Source organism: Oncorhynchus kisutch, linkage group LG11, assembly GCF_002021735.2.
Source record: "Oncorhynchus kisutch isolate 150728-3 linkage group LG11, Okis_V2, whole genome shotgun sequence".
Classification (NCBI taxonomy): domain Eukaryota; kingdom Metazoa; phylum Chordata; class Actinopteri; order Salmoniformes; family Salmonidae; genus Oncorhynchus; species Oncorhynchus kisutch.
The window spans coordinates 42,291,520-42,308,589 of NC_034184.2; positions in this window are offsets into that span (position 1 = coordinate 42,291,520).

The window sequence follows — 17,070 nt, forward strand, 5'->3', positions numbered from 1 at the left end:
TATCCTCATTGTCTCTTTATTCCCTGTCACATCACTTGACCATGAATTGCATTCTGGTTTTGACATCTAGCTGCATAAAAAAATCTGCTCACTGAAAAAGGTCAGTAGACATTCTACTTCCGAGGAGAGAGATGGTAGTTCACTGATGCACTAAGGTTGAACCTCTGTCATCAAAGTCCCCCCCCCCCCCCCCGTCATAGGATGCTACCTTTCCAAAAACTCAGTTCGTCAAATGTAAGCGCTGTTATTGTGAAGTGGAAACGTCTAGGAGCAACAATGGCAACAGCCGCTAAATGGTAGACCACACAAGCTCACAAAACGGGACTGCCGAGTGCTGAAGCTCGTAGCGTGTAAAAATCAGCTGTCCTCAGTTGCAACACTCACTACCGAGTTCAACCTGCCTCTGGAATCAACATCAGCACAAGAACTGTTCGTTGCGAGCTTCAAGAATTGGGTTTCCATGGTCGAGCAGCCTCACACAAGCCTAAGATCACCATGCGTAATGCCAAGCGTTGACTGGAGTCGTGTAAAACTAGCCACCATTGGACTCTGGAGCAGTGGAAACGCGTTCTCTGGAGTGAGGAATCACGCTTCATCATCTGGCAGTCCGACGAACGAATCTGGATTTGGCGGATGCCAGGAGAATGCTACCTGCCCCAATGCATAGTGCCAACTGTAAAGTTTGGTGGAGGAAGAATAATGTTCTTGGGATGTTTTTCATGGTTCGGGCTAGTTCCAGTGAAGGGAAATCTTAACGCTACAGCATACAATGACATTCTAGAATCTAGACAATTCTGTGTTTCCAACATTGTGGCAACATTTTGGAGAAGCCCCTTTCCTGTTTCAGCATGACAATGCCCCTGTGCACAAAGCAAGGTCCATACAGAAATGGTTTTTCGAGATCGGTGTGGAAGAACTTGACTTACCTGCACAGAGCCCTGACCTCAACCCCAGAGAACACCTTTGGGATGAATTGGAACGCCGACTGCGAGCCAGGCCTAATCGCCCACATATTTTTGGCCATGTAGTCTCCAACATGAAATAGATTTTTATCATTCAGATCTATAAAAAACAAGGTGAGAAACCATGATAGATATTGACTTTGAAATGTTTACTTTGATGTGTGATAGAATATACAGTCAGGTCCAGAAGTATTGGCACCCTTAATAAAGATGAGCTAAAAATACTGTATAAAATAAATAATACAAACACTGAGCTAATGTATACTGTATGCACAAACATGTTTTTATTATATTATTTTATACTAATACAATTGCTCAGAGTAAGAGATTTAAAAAAAATCAAGTAATCATCTCTTTTCCCCAAAAGATAGGGGTCAAAATGATTTGCGTCCCTGTTTCCAATACCTTTCAATACCTCACCTTGCGAAAATAACAGCACTGAGCCTTTAAAATAATTATTTATGAGATTGGAGAACACATTTGGAGGGATCTTAGACCATTACTACATACAGAATCTTTCCAGATTCTTGATATCCTTCGTCTGCGCTTATGGACTGCCTTCTTCAATTCAAACCACAGGTTTTCAATGGGGTTCAAGTCCGGGGAATGAGATGACCATTGCAAAATGTAGATTTTATGGTCAATTAACCATTTCTTTGTAGATTTTGATGTGTGCTTTGGGTTATTGTCTTGCTGGAAGATCCACTTGCGGCCTAGTTTCAGCCTCCTTGCAGAGGCAACCAGTTTTTGGGCTAAAATGGTCTGTTACTGGGTAAAGTTGATGATGCTGTCAGCCTTAAAAACTGCTACAGTAACATGATGCAAATGGGTTTGTCAAGTATACTGTATTGATTTGTGGGCCTTTTAGAGGCCAATCTTGTTGCAAGAGGTAAGCAATCAAATAGACTGAGTGGTTCCTGCCATTTTGATGGAGTGCTCTAAATTTATCTCAGCCCAACAATGTGAGCATTTGTTCTGAGCTCATGTTGCTCTTGCAGGAGGATTCCGTTTGAAAGGGAGAGGTTGTTTTTATATCTCAAAGTGTCTGTTGTTTAATTATTACTTGATTTCCTCGGTAGCCAGAGAGCCATGTGCAGCTTGAGGATGTACATTTCTAGGTACCACTTTATATTTAGCTCCCTTCATAAAACATTTATAAATAGTTTGTAAAGAGTTTACTTGCCACTTATGAATCATTGTTCCTATGTTTGTAAATGTCAATAAGCAATCTTTAAATATTTCCGCATTTATGAACACTATTTTAAATAATTTATTAATGATTTATAAGATAATGAATAAGGTGTTTGATCATAGTAGGTTCACAATTTGTGTAAATGATAAATTAATAATAATGTATTGCTAATGTACTTACAAACCAGTGATAAAGGAGTTATTTTCAACTCACAAGATTATTTATAAGGCATTTGTAAATGGTTGATTAATGGTTTGACCATATGCATATTTATCAATATATTTATATACGCCATGACTGGGATATTTAATACTTGTTAATGAGTGCATTTGTAAATGTGAGTAAATGCACATACTAATACATCAGTTGATGATTAATGTAGCACCTTATAAACCATTTACTGATTATTCTTGTGTCTTGTCATTCTGTTACCAAAAACCCACATATCTTTAAGATATTTTCTTATTTCACAGAAGTAATAGTAAAGGTAGACCTACCAGTTAGTTATAGTGTTTTAACTGATAAGAATTTAGTTGTTTCTGAATTATTAAGTGGTTAAAATTCAGAATTCTGTTGCCAAATTGGTAACAGAATGACTGCAATTGAATTGGCTACAATTGGGGAATCATAGTAGTGACAAGCCACAGTTGGGTCACCTGCTACTGTCCTCATCTTCTACTGGCATACTGTTATGTTCAGCTCATAACTGTTTTCTTTCTCTTTCTGTCGTCTGGTGGTCAATGGGAAAACCATTTGGACAACCCCTAACTCTCTCACTCCCTCGCTCTGCCTTCTCTATATCTAGTTAATGTTACCTCTCCCGGCTCAGGGGTATTACTGACACATACCCATACTACCCTTTCTTTCCATTTACTGTAACCAGCATCCTTACCCCTGAGCCCCGACCGACACCTGACATCCATGAACGTTGAAAAGTAGTTGAAATTCAGTCTGCCCTGGCCTTGATTTTCAAAGTACATAGGCGTAGTTTTTGGGTCCAGTCCGGACCGGCCATGATTTGGCCTAAACATAGACGTCCATGATTGGTTCAGATTTGGTCCAGTCCAGACAGTAGAGTACAGTACTGTAGAGCACACTAGAGTAGAAGAGAGTAGTATAATGTACTGTTTTGCACTATACTGTACTAAACTCTACTTTACTGTACTGTTACTGTATTCTACTCTACTGTGATGTACTGTGATATCCAAACTTGAAACATACATGTCTGTGATTGGTTCAGGTTTGATCCAACCAAATTTTGTCTTGTTTGGGGGTGGAGATTATTTAAATAATAGCCAGTGTGTAGGATAATACCCAAATATGAAAAGAAGGATATTGCACCATAAAGAGAATGACATTCATATCCATAATTATGCCAAAGGATCATGTGTGAGTGATATAATATGTAGGAGTGACCCTCCAAGTTGGTTAGAATGATAAAAATTGTGATTATTTTCTGAGCCAGCCTTATATAAACAGGTGTGTGCCTTTCGAAATCATTTCCAATCAATTGAATTTACCACAGATGGACTCCAATCATGTTGTAGGAACATGCAAGGAGGATAAATGTAAACAGGATGCACCTGAGCTCAATTTCGAGTATCATAGCAATGAGTCTGAACACTTATGTAAATATATGCACGCCTGCTCCCGCTCTTCCCCCCTGGCGCTCGAGGGTGCCAGGCTCTCCAGCATTGCGCACTCCTGCCACCATCATTACGCACACCTGCTTTTCCCACTCATGCACATCAGCATATTATTGGAATCACCTGGATTCAATCACCTGTTTATTACCTCCCCTATATTTGTCAGTTCCCCATCTCTGTTCACCGCTGCTGCATTGATTGTCATATGTCCTTGTATAGTGTGCTGACGTTGTGCCTGTCTTGTTTCATGTCTGTTCCTTATTGGTGACTCCCCTTACCTGCTTCTCATCTCCGGTATTGGTCCTTACACAGTGTTACATTACAGCCTTATGTTTTTCATTCATGTTTTTTTATTTCATTTAAATTAGCAAGAAATTCTAAAAACAAGTTTTTGCTTTGTCATTATGGGGTATTGTGTGCAGATTGATGAAGGATTTTTTTTAAAGTTTGGAATAAGGCTGTAATGTAACAAAATGTGTAAAAAGTCAAGGGGTCTAAATACTTTCTGAATGCACTGTATATAATGTCCCACAGCTGACAGCGCATGTCAGAGCAAAAACCAAGCCATGAGGTCGAAAGTGTCACACCCTGATCTGTGTCACACCCTTATCTGAAACAGATCAGGGTGTGAAACCTTCGACCTCATGGCCTTCCAACAGGACAACGACCCTAAGCACACAGCCAAGACAACGACCCTAAGCACCCCCCCCCCATAGAATTTTCTATGTGGTCTATATTGTGTAGTCTTAACATTCGGTATACTCCCCTTGTGTAGTCTTAACATTCAGTATACTCCCCTTGTGTAGTCTTAACATTCGCTATACTCCCCTTGTGTAGTCTTAACATTCGCTATACTCCCCTTGTGTAGTCTTAACATTCGGTATACTCCCCTTGTGTAGTCTTAACATTCGGTATACTCCCCTTGTGTAGTCTTAACATTCGGTATACTCCCCTTGTGTAGTCTTAACATTCGGTATACTCCCCTTGTGTAGTCTTAACATTCAGTATACTCCCCTTGTGTAGTCTTAACATTCGGTATACTCCCCTTGTGTAGTCTTAACATTCGCTATACTCCCCTTGTGTAGTCTTAACATTCAGTATACTCCCCTTGTGTAGTCTTAACATTCGGTATACTCCCCTTGTGTAGTCTTAACATTCGCTATACTCCCCTTGTGTAGTCTTAACATTCGCTATACTCCCATTGTGTAGTCTTAACATTCTGTATACTCCCCTTGTGTAGTCTTAACATTCGCTATACTCCCTTGTGTAGTCTTAACATTCGGTATACTCCCCTTGTGTAGTCTTAACATTCGCTATACTCCCCTTGTGTATGCTTAACATTCGGTATACTCCCCTTGTCCTAAGGGTAAAAAATTACCCGCTTTCACTTAACCCCTAATATAAAGCAGCTTAGTTGAATTTTAAACCCCAAATATTTTTTGCATGAAGAAACAACCTGTCGTTCATCACAAACTTTGCGAAAAACTTGGTTTTCCCGCTTCATAATGCAAAAAGATTGCATTTAATCAGTGGACCACTCGTTTTTATTACAACACACCTTTTCTTTACTAAAGTAGAGGTTTAGTATTATTTGTATTATTGCTAAAGGTACTGCATAGGTGTAAACATACATTTTTTAGCAAGAGATAGCACTTATATATACTGTACAATGAGGAACTCAACTACAAAATACTAGTCTTCTCCCATTTTTTGTACCATTACCCCCACACAGTAAGGTGTGTAAACAACAACAATAAATAAGAATAAAATAAGATAATAGATACGAAACAAAACGTGAAGAACATAAATCATTCAACTCTAATTAGCACATGTAGGACAGTATGCAAGTGTGTGTGCATGGACTTTGCAGATGTACGTACGTTCCTCCTGGACATCTGAAAAAATCAGATCTACGACCTGTTGGGCTCTGAAACGTGCACTCATGGCTTCAGCAAAGCTAGAACTGGGGGGACTGTCACCTGCACCTGTGTTTTTTGTGGTGTGTAAATTATTTTATAACTGCCAGGTGAAAAATGACCCTAAGACAATCTTTGTACCCTGGTGGTGTACAGCTTTCATGGAAATATGAACAAAGGCGATGTTTCACTTTTTCTAATGTTGGCGTCACTCTAGGAAAAGACATCACATTTCAAGTTGAAAAAATATAATTTAGGTGGTTTTATCCAAGGGTTAAAATTCAATATCTGTGCACAATTTCTACTTAAATTATTAAAGGGACGCAAAAGGCACTCATTTCGTGGAATGACCCTTCTCTTGAGCATATCAAGTGGATGGGGATGTAACTGTATGTAGTTTTATTTGTTTTGTGTACTCTATTGTCTATCCTTGGTGTGAACGTCTCCAGTTGCTTTACATATGTTGAATTACATAACCTAATTGCAAGGGCTTTTTCAACCCTTCAGTGGTGAAATTTTTACTTTCAAAGTGTGTTGTATGATGACCCACAACGGGTCATCAGCTAAATGGCAACTATCTGGCTGACTATTATAAAGTAATAAAGAGTGTTTGTGGTTTTCCAGCTAGATATGAGCATTACACAATACAGCTAGTCATCCAGTCTGGAGGCGTGTAATGCATTTAGTTATGAATTGCCTCTCGCTCCCATCCTGCTTTTCCAAGGACATCTGTCCACAGGTATAATGTGATGTTCAGAGATAAGGGGATGCTCTCTGAGTAACGTTTATTCAGTCACTTCCAGTCATTTGACATGCCCGGTGGTAGAAACTCATGCAGGCACAAATCAAAACAAGGCTTTAGCCCAACTAATGTTATGTATATACCCATTAAAACAGGTAGCATCTGTCACTCTTGGCCCTGTCTTTGCTTTGCCTTGCAATACGACAGCTTGGAGGAGGCGAGGAAGACATACAAATTCCTGTATTTTTTCCATCTTTAGTGGATATGTATTTTATATAATGAGTTTTTGCCACATCTTCACAACTTTTAAAAATAGAAATAGCAGAGGCATGTTTCTCAACAATTTAAACCAGGTCATGTCATTATTCTGTTAAACTGAATGTAACCTAGCAACAGCACCCAAAGTGGATGCATTTTTATTCCCCAGTCTAGGTCCTCCAAACTCAAACCTGTTCATCACCACATCACCAATGACAGCAGTGCTGTGTGATTGTTAACTGCATACTAATTTAAATCAGATTTAGTTCAATATAAACCTATACAATATGTAATGTATGCAAAGAGGGAAGGATGAAAAGCAAAAGCGGTCTTAACCAAAGTGGACTCATAGTCGTACATACAGTCGATCAAGTGAAAACAGGTAAGGTATATAGAGGCATTAGTGCAGACTGATTGAGAATGGAATGCCTGCATTGCTCTTCCAGTCGACTGAGGCTGGTGACAGATGACTGCCAGGCATGGATCATTGCAACCGGTTTAGGGAACAGAGCTGAAAAAGAATCACATTTTTCGAGGAACAGAATCAGAACTGGGAACGAAAGTGATCTATACTGTTCCAGAAAATAACTGTTCTTTTAAAAGCTTGGGAACTGGTAAATAATGCTCTTTTACATTCTGGGCATTTTCCCCCATGTAAACAACTAGCTATATCCAGCCTGCTCCAAGGCATGTTGCTCTATCCACACTGATTGGTGAAAAAATGTAATGTTGAGCTAAATGTTTAAAAAAATGTATACTAAACAAAAATATAAATGCAACATGCAACAATTACAAATATTTTACTGAGTTACAGTTCATATAAGGAAGTCAGTCAATTGAAATAAATTCATTAGGTCCAATCTATGGATTTCACATGACTGGGATTACAGATATGCATCTGTTGGTCATAGATACTGTCGCTTAAAAAAGGTAGGGGGCATGGATCAGAAAACCAGTTATTTTCTGGTTTGACTACCATTTGCCACATGCGTCGCGACACATCTCCTTTGCATAGATTTCATTGTGGCCTGTGGAATGTGGTTCCACTCCTCTTCAATGGCTGTGCAAAGTTGCTGGATATTGGCAGGAACTGGAACATGCTGTCGTTCAGCATGATGACATTTTCAGTTTCCAGGAATTGTTTACAGATCCTTGTGACATGAGGCCATGCATTATGATGTTGAAACATGAGCTGATGGCGGGGGATGAATGGCACGACAATTGAACCTTTATTTAACTTGGCAAGTCAGTTAAGAACACATTTTTACAATGATGGCTTACCCCGGCCAAACCCTAACCCGGACAACACTGGGCCAATTGTGCGCTGCCCGATGGGACTCCTAATCATGGCTGGTTGTGATACAGCCTGGGATCGAACCAGAGTCTGTAGTGACGCCTCTAGCACTGAGATGCAGTGCCTTAGGCCGCTTTGCCACTCTGGAGCCCTAATGGGCTCAGGATCTGGTCACGGTATCTCAGTGCATTCATAGTGCCATCAATAAAATGCAATTGTGTTTGTTGTCCATAGTTTATGGCTGCCCATACCATAACCCCACCGCCACCATGGGGAACTTTGTTCACAACATTGACATCACCAAACCTCTAACCCACACAATACCATACACCCGGTCTGCGGTTGTGAGGCCGGTTGGACGTACTGCCAAATTCTCTAAAACGAGGTTGGAGGCGGCTTATGGAAGGGAAATTAACATAAAATGATCTGGCAACAGCTCTGGTGGACATCTCTGGCATTGTGTTGTGTGACAAAACTGCTCATTTTAAAGTGGCCTTTAGTGTCCCAAGTACAATATGCACCTGTGTAATGGTCCTGCTGTTTAATCAGCTTCTTAATATGTGACACCTGTCAGGTGGATGGATTATCTTGGCAAAGGATAAATGCTCACTAACAGGGATGTAAAGTCATTTGTGAACAAAATTTGAGAAAAACAAGTTTTTTGTGCGTATGGAACATTTCAGGGATCTTTGATTTCAGCTCATGAAACATGGGACCAACACTTTACATGTTGCGTTTATGTTTTTGTGAATTTCAGAGGTTTCACAAGGAACTGAAAAGAACAATTGAACCATTACTTTTTTTGGAGTTCGAACCGATTCAGAACTTTATTTTGCTGTTCAGAACAGTGAAATGGAACGAAAAAAAATTATGGTTCTGTTTGGAACAAAACAATTGGAAAATAATTTAGGTTCCAACTGCTGCGGCTCAATTCTCCCTCCCCTGCAGCCTCTCTTAGAGAACACAGACAAGTTACACCCCAAAACATCTTCTCACAGCCATGACCAGTACACGTAGTTAAAGCAGCGTTTTGAAAATGTTTTATTGGCTTTGATACTCTGATTGGTTAGAAATGATCCAATCGCTGATGACTTTGTTTTGCGGTGACATCCTTTTGACGCCACCACAAATGACTTCAACGATGGCAGTCTCAGACTGAAGTATGTAGCGAACATAGAGCAAGCGGAATAATTAAGTTTGAGTCGTCAAGCTAATCCTGACATGACTCTGACATCAATGATTTGGACCTAATGGGCATCGGTTTGGACTTCGTACCCTGCTGCTATGAATGGGAAGATATCCTGAAAATATATCCACTCCATATCCTGATGGTCAGGGTACACGGGTCATGCTTTAATTGTTCAGTAGCTTCAGCGTAGTGTGAACAAATAGGCTACTGCTTCACATGTTATTCGAATGCTGTGGATGTAATTTTAGACATTGACTTCATTGTTATTCCCCATAGCTTTGAGTAATGCATGCATGTCACCCCATACATACAGGAAAGTGCATAAGCCACTGTCTGGGTTGCATCACCACCATAAGAAGCACTCTAAACTCTGTAACCCATGGCTCTGCCTTTGGCATACATACTTGTTTACTTTACTAAATGGCAGAACTATGTTCAGCAAACACAATTGTTAGAAGCTTGAGATTTTAAAAGTATTACTGAGAGTTGAATTAAGAATGCTAGGGATTGAAATTGCACATTTGGGTTTAATTGTATGATTGTACTTCATTTTCCAAAACGTTTCTGTATTTTCCACTTCTACCTCTTCTCTTAAATGGGGCAGCTGTAATCTGGGATATGGATTTGCTGTCACCTGACTTCACTGATACAGAACATCACTTCCTGGTCTTGACTGCTTCCTCTTGCTTGCTTGATGGATGGCTGCCATTCCACGCACAAAAACGACTTCCTCAAAAACAAATAGATATGCAACACACTAACTGCATTACCACTGCTCAATGAAGTTATCTGGCTTTTTAGAGGGCACTTTCATTAAATGCTCTTATAGAAGAACCATGTCTCTGTATTGTATAGCGTCTCCTGTGGGATAGCTGACAGTGTTGTTTGTATAGAGTAATAAATTAGCTATTTATATAGCTTTACATAGCTTTTCCACCAGGAGCTCAAAATGCTTCACATTGTATGGGAAAACTCACCTCATCCACTATCAATGTGTAGCACCCTCCTGAGTGATGCCTGTGCAGGCATTTCTGTCCCAGAGCTCATCATCACACATCAGCTATCACAGTGGAGAGGTGAGGAGCGACAAATGCCAATTAATCAGGGGATGATTAGGTGGCAATGATATGAGGGCTAGATTGGGAATGTAGCCAGGACACTTGCAATAAGTGCAATAGATCCCAAGTGTTTGGGATCTATAGTCAGGAGGACCTCGGTTTAACATGTCATCCCAAATGACGGGACCAGTGAAAATGATGACGTCAATGTGTCGGACGCAGTAATAGCAACATAGTGGTTTAATGAAGGGAGAGGGTGTCTGCTTAGCCCATTCATAGATGCTAACTAACTTTAGAACCTATTGATGAAGGTATCTTCTTCATCGCTTGCGGGTTTTGGACACATAAGGAACGTATCTGTCATATCAGCGAGAATACATTTTCAAAAAAACAAAAGGTTCAATTACTACACACCGTCATAGGATTAGTGTTCCCACACTGCCATATCTCCATGTTACAGCGCTTGTTTACGGAAGACAGACAAAAAACAGAGGCGACCCCCTGTGCTAATTAGCTATTTAGCGTGCTCAGTACACCGATGTGTCAGCATAACTGGGGAGGAAGTGTAGTTCGTCAACTGGAGACACACACAGCATATGGATGCAAATCTCCTACAGTAATTGTATATTTTTTTATTTGAAATATCATTTTTTGCTGATATGAAAGCCATGTTTCGAAAACGTATCTTGACGTTAGTAAACGGTAAAACACAGTGTCAGGATTGTAGTTCACATGGAGCCAAGCTTGGGTGAAGCTAGCCACTCTGAACTCTAGGGAGAAATCAGAATTCTGCCTAGAGTTTGAGAGAGCTAGTGTCTGCTCTGCTGTGGTGTGATTGGAGCAGTGAGAAGCAGGGCCTACATATCGAGCCTCAGGAGGCATAGACAGCATTTGCATAGCAATTAAAACTCCATTGCTGGGTGATTTCCATTTGACTGCATTACATTTCCTTTTTAAAGGTTGATTTATTATACAGTACTCTCTACGTTAATCAGCCTTCCTCTTCCCACCTCTTTCTCCTTCCATTTTGTTTTCTGCTTCATCCCTCCATCTGAAGTCCATTTGGTTTGTGGTTGCTCCTGCCTGGTCTCTCCTCAGACTCCAGTGGCTAATGGCAGTGGTTATTAGCAGAGTGCTACTGTTGTCTCCCTCTTAACCAGATGACACTGTCTGCATCACTGATCAGAAATCCTCATTATTGTGTCTGAAGTTTCCGTTTAACCTGTGGTCGGTTGCATTCATATTGCTGATTCATTTAATAATCAAATACAGTACATTATAATGTAATCCAAACAACCAAGTGAAATTCTTGCATCAGTATACACAAGTAACTGCATTTCCACCAAAGAGTTTTCATTCAGGCATTGTTCAGACTCTCACTAAAGGGTCAAGCTAGAATTGCAGAATACAGTCGTAGCTACAACAATGGTGTGGTATGCTGAGTGTCTCAAGCATGGTCTCCGCTGTGCAGACATGCCTCACTAGACCCCAACCTCCCTAAAGGCAGGGCTTGGTCTCCAATGTGCAGACATGCCTGACTAGACCCCTCCCCCCTTCCCCCTACCCCCTCCCTAAAGGCAGGGCTTGATCAAAAGCATTTGGGTCTGCTGCTCTGATCCTCAGTGAGGTAGGGCCGTGATTGCCTTCTTCCTTTCTCTCGGCGTACAGTATGACGGAACCGCCCAGAAGAGCTTGGCGTCTGTGATCTCACAGGAACTCTCTACGGCATAAGCGGGGAACACAACAGTGGAGGAGAGAAAGTAACGCTCTGTGTATGTGAGGTGACCCAACTCTGATTGTTCATTTCAGGCTAACATCTGATTAGCCATAGTGCCTGTATTGTTCATGAGATAATATGACACTAGCCATGATGACCCAGTTGGAACACAAGTGTCCGATTCTGTATCAGAGTACACAACAACCTCCTGTTGACTTGCCTTGCTCCCCGACCACTTCTCACAACTACTGGCCCATCGAGAGAGTTGTTGGCCTCGGAGAAGACTGGATGAAAAAATCATTCAAAGATGAGAGAAGTGGGTTGAGTCATCACTGCTCCGTGCCACAGCAGTGGGCTCTTGTACATTGATGCACCACTTGCACATTCATTAACATTTGCAGCTGTCATGGAAACCCGAGAGCGAACCCTTTAGAATGAATTGAAAAGGGTAAAGCCAGGACCTTTTTCTTTGCTACTTATGCTGTATTATGAATAGCTTAATCTCAGCAATCTTTAATTGACCCATATGATGATTATATTGAATTTTGGGTGAAGCATCTGAGTGGAGGGTTGAGATGCACACCTAGCTCAGTATCATATAGATAATGTATTTATTTGTGCAATTATTTATGTGTTGTCCTTTGCAGGTAGTTATGCACAATATACCTGTGAGTGTGTGTAAGTGTGCGTGCGTGCGTGCGCGTGTATACATTCGTGCCCATTATTCATACCTTATTCATGTGGCAGATATTCTATGTGACTCTAAAATGGATCTTAGGGACAATATGTCTATTTCATCATAATTAACCCTTTAGCTCAAGGGAGAGGATGCACACACTACAGATCTAGGTTGACTTTTCTTCTTAATTAACTGCAGCCCAAACCACAGTGTTGCATCAATGGAAAAGAACTCAGACCTCCCGTAATGTAATGTACATTATTAGGGGCAGTGTATAATGATAAACACTATACATTTCCAGTTACCCACAGCATTGGTTCTCGTTTCCATACATTTTCCATTACAAAATATTATAATGTATAATTTAAAAAATAATCCCCTTTCTCATCCTTTCCTTGCCTTATTCCTTCTTGAACATAAACAGGTGTAGATGTGACCTACCAGATCGATTCGGTCTTATGTTACAAAATTTGAAATTGTATTTTTTACATTGGATAAAAGTAAAGACTCAGAGCTAGAAAATGGTATATCATACACTACAGTTGAGGAACAATGGGAAAGTAATTCTGGTAATTAAGTAATTCTGGTTTGAAAGTTGATAAACGTGCAACCTCACTTTGAGAAAATGGCCCTTGAATATTTTGGTGAACCAACTGGAGAGCGCTTCTTTGTCTACACCCATTCAGCATCGTTCACACCCTCTTAAGCCTTAGCCCCACCCATCTTTTTAAGGATTCACATGTGAGGCCATGTAATGTACTAACCAACCAAAGATTTCAAGACTAAAGGTTGGTTTATACTACATCTACGGACAGTTGTTGCAGTGACACCATGAACATTCTATTGTCATCCGACATCAAACTTGTCGTTATGAAAAAGTATAAACACAAAAACTACAGGCTGCATGACATCATAATAATAACTAGTGTATTTTAACACCAATAAACCCACCTGTTTAAAAATGAAATGAGTATATGTCAATCTATCAAACCAGGCTACTAAAATAAACTTTCTAAACAATGTTTTGGTTAGTTTCTAGCTTGTTAACTAACTAGCTAATGTTAAGTTAGCTGGCTAGCCAGTTCAAATAATTATCATATAGCTGACAACGTCTTCACTTTAGCTAATTTGTTTTCATTATTACAGGAAAATAAACTCACAACAAAATCATTATTTACAAATGAATGTTGAGCCAATTACAGAAAATAGCTTACGGTTGTGAGTGTGACTAAATAAAAGCAGGGCATTCTACCAGATAATTTTTTCACTTGGACATTGTCTCATTGGCCTAACGTTATATCCTAATTTGACTTTGGTGCAGGTCATGTTCTTCACATTACCGTCTCCAGTAAACACATACTATGATTTCATTTGATAAACTTTATTTGTCACATGCACAGGATACAGACGGTGTAGTGAAATAGTTACTTGCATAGTGGAGTCTTTTGTTTAGACATGTAGCTAGCTAGCTAAACAATGAACCATAATCCCAACTCATAACATTACTACCCTGCATGAATCTGCAGGTAGCTAACCAACCAGGTTCAATGTTAGCTAGCTAGCTAACATTAGGCTATAACTAGCAATGTAAATGGCTCTGAGAAACAATTAATATTACTACACAGATCATACACGTAATGTAACGTTAGCTAGCAAGCCAGCAAGCTAACATTAGCTAGCTAGCTAACAGTAAGTTTGAACTTTAAACGAAAACGACTTTGACAAAATTAGGAATGTATAATATCTGAAAATGTAGCTAGCTAGACTATCTTACCCGTATACATGGATGGATGCTTCTCCCTCTCTGTCACGGGTGCCATGGTTGCCCTTAGTTTGAAGATGTTATCCGAAGTGTTTTTTACAACAGCCTTCTGTGTTCTCTTTTCGACTCCCTCTGCATATTTGCATTTAAACGTGAGATTTTTCTCCATCTCCTTAGCTATCATACTCTTAATTGCACCAGGCATTCCACTGATTTCAAAACGGGGTCTTCCAGAAAGTGGAGAGCAACACTTTTGTGGTTCTACTATGTGATATATTTCAAAAAAGCAGCATTACAAAGGAAATGACATACACGTACTGACCAGCTCATGTTATAGACAGAAGCGTGCTACAAACTCATCTCTCTGCATGTTCAGACTTTATCTCAGCCAATCATGGCTAGTGGAAAGGTTCCTGTCTTTTTCGGTGGCTAAACCAACTATTCGTATTTATTCGTATTTACAGATGGCATACAAGTTTGTTATTAAGGCACGTGAAAGTTCACATGTTCCAAAAAGCATTTCTGCCCAAAAATGATATATATATTTTTTAAAGTTTATGTTCAAATGGCTCTCCTGTGAAGTAGTGACGCGCGACATACACCTAGTTTCATAAAACGAGTGTCACAAATGTCAAACTGCTGCAAAAGCTAATGTAAACCTGTCTGTCCCTCTGTGTCTCCTCCTCAACAGAGCCCAGCCAGGCCAAGTTTTTCTGTGGAAGAAAATTCAATCACTGTTCATTTACAATTAATGAGCCTTGGGAGAAAAACAGCTGCTGTCATTCATCGACTAGATTCCTCCTCGCCACAAGAACCACACCATGTGATGAATGGTAGCAACTTCTCATTTCATTCACTTTTTGTTGCTGGTTGAGACCAGCAATGATATGTATTGTAGCTAGTGCTACTATACATCTTCTGTCTAACCTATCAAATCTCTGGAGCCGAACACTGTATTTGACTCAATGATTGACATTGAGAGTTAAGTGTCAAATGGGGGTGTTGTGCTAATCGACATTTGAATTAAAACATATCTCCTTTTAGATCTTACCCTGCCAACTCTGCCTCAAAGTGTAGTCTTACAGTACACAACCATAAATCAATGCCCTTCACATGTTTTAGAGGATACGACAATGCAGATATGAATAGACTGCGCAATCATCATCTCTGCTTTTCAAATCAGATGTCCTGCTAGTTAACAAAAACATTGTTGAAGCCACTGTGCATTAAGCTAATTACCCATCTTCCCCCACTCCCTCAGTCCCCCGCTCTCCAACCATCCACCATTTCACCCCTTATTAGATAGGGTTGTGGGCTGCTCTTAGCACACAGATGTTAGCAGCAGGCGTTTATCCCTATTGGCAGCTCTTTGCCTTGGAGTTGCTTGTTAGTTTTCTGGTGATAAGGGGCCCTCTGTTTAACAATGAGAGCTCTAATGCATTGTTCCAGTGCTGTCAATACATGTTAAAGGTCCGTGTACGGTCGAGTCCAATACTTTGATGGCCAAATGCAAAAGAGTGTCTCATCTGCTTCTTTATCGTATCGTAACACATGTTGGAGGTCTAGACAATACCGATATTGGAATAGGCTATTGATTTCCATGGTTATTGTTGCAATCCAATTTCCCCGTGCCTTCTAAAAAAGGGTATCTTAACCATTCCAGTCTATAGCAATAAACGCTAGCTGGTAGGTGTCTTCTTTACCATCAATCCTCCTTGCATTTACAGAATGGCTGTTGTTATTGCCTCTGCTGGGTTTCCAGCCCCTGTGACTCAACAAGAGTCTGATAGCCTATTGGTATTATTTTTATGGTTACGTATTTTACTTCTCTATTGTCTTTCTCTCTGCGTTGTTGGGACGGGCCATGTAAGTAAGCATTTCACTGTTAGTCTACAATATGTTGTTTCGGAAGCATGTGACGAATACAGTTTGTTTTGAGTACAATAGGCCTTAACCACTGAGTCTCTCTCATGTCACATATAGTTATGATACAACTATAGCCACCCCCCCCCCCCCCTCCCCTCCCGACATTGAAGTCTTGGCAAGCACATAGAGACGCGTTAATTACAGGCAGCGGAACATCCGCTCTGAGCTGAATTACGTTTTCATTAATTAGAGAGAAACCCGGCCTCCCTCTGATCGTGTCCACAGGGTCCCACTCACCAAACCTCCAATCACCCAATCCCACACTCTCATATCATATAGGAGGGACAGAAGAAGAAGGGTTGGAGCAATTAAGGTGCCCGCAATGTCATGTAAAATGTATAAATCATCTGGGCGCCTGGCAAGCTAATATTTCTGACAGGCAGTGAGATGTTTCTGCTGCCATGAAATATGCACAGTGCGTGCAGGTGATTAGTCATTCCTGGGTGCAAGGCTGGGTGTAATAGAGTTGCAATAGTGTGTGTGCAGTGGAGGAGAGGATAGGGAGTTAGGGGAGTGAGTGGAGAAACCTGATGCTTGAGCAGGGTCCATAATGTAGGTCTATATTGACCTCAATAAACACTCAGTAATCTTTTAGTGTGTTCAAGTAATATTTTGGTTTGTTAGAAGCCTTTACATTGCACACATATTTTTTTTAAAGTATTTTATACTGTACAGTATATGCAACAAAATAGCCTAACCTGCAAGACTATATTACTTAATGTGGTAATA